Below are 1,277 nucleotides of genomic sequence, written 5' to 3' on the forward strand. Positions count from 1 at the left end.
TAAGAATGTAAAAGTGCTCAGTGAAAAGAATTGAGAAAGTTCTGCTGAATTTCAGCAACTAACCTGTAGTGAGTTTGTATTCCCCTTCTCCTACCCTTCCTCTCTCCCCCCCTTCCTTTCTTTTGTTTTTAATAAGATGAAGCATGTGAGGAAGAAGAATAACCCAAGGCAACAAAGGATTACGAGAGAAAGGTGACCTACGATGTTAAGTCCTGCTTAAGGACCACCCCAGCAGCTTCCTATAGTAAAACCAGTGGGAGCCATAAACACAAAATACATCAGCACTGCACCTTCCTTCTATACAAGCAGGGTGCCAATGCCTACCTTGCGTTAGCATCAGCATTAGGAATGCTTGTGGGATATGCGGCGCAAAAATCTCCCAGAGGTTTTTGCCTAATTAAAATGACTAGTCTCTTACACCTGCCAAAATTCTTTTCTCTTCTGTTCTGAGTCTCTGTAGCACAGCCAACCTCTTTTAGTGGCTTGAATGGCAACCAAGAAAATCCTTCCTCCCCAGGCCTAGAGAAACAGCAAGAAATAATTTCCTTGTGGTGAGGGAAATTAGACTTTGATCTAACAAATAAAAGGCATCTTCAGCCTGATTGTTCCACCTTCTCCCAGGAAAGCTTCTAAGCCTGGATGCAGCACCTCACTAATATGTCTCTACAGCTTTTTAATCAGGTCTGATTTGTGTTTAGCCAAACTAAGCTGAACATACATGTGCCTGCACGTACCACTGTGGGTATACCTTAAAATAATTAACATCATCATTCTGCTTTTTTTACCTAGGAATTCAATTTGTGAAACACTAAATATATGTGACATATGCTAAATATTAGGAATAATTTTCATACAACTGGCAGTTCATAGAATGGCCTGGGTTGAAAAAGCTTGTACACTTACTTAGTTGCTGGGTTCCTAAATAAGGAGTAGTGTGCTCTCCTTCCTAGAAGCTTTCTCACAGTATCAATAGCAATAATGTATCTCTGTTTGCTAAGAATATGATAGGAAGGAGCTCTAAACTTCAGCTTAGTTTAATTATCAGTCAGGACCCTGGAAATACTGAACCTATCCTTTCTTTCTGCTTCTGACTTCCTGGATCTCTGAAGGGGACAGGGATGATGAGATGATGGCAGACTATAGAAGCCAGGTCTGTGGTGATTCACAGCCAGTTCCCCAACGGCTACAAAGATTAGATAAAGAGATGGAGGGGCTCAATCTCTTATTCTGCCTCAAGTGCTGTCTTCTCTTGCAGCTCTGGCCAGTAGGATAAACTC

The sequence above is a fragment of the Meleagris gallopavo genome, chromosome 1 (assembly GCF_000146605.3).
Source record: "Meleagris gallopavo isolate NT-WF06-2002-E0010 breed Aviagen turkey brand Nicholas breeding stock chromosome 1, Turkey_5.1, whole genome shotgun sequence".
Lineage (NCBI taxonomy): Eukaryota > Metazoa > Chordata > Aves > Galliformes > Phasianidae > Meleagris > Meleagris gallopavo.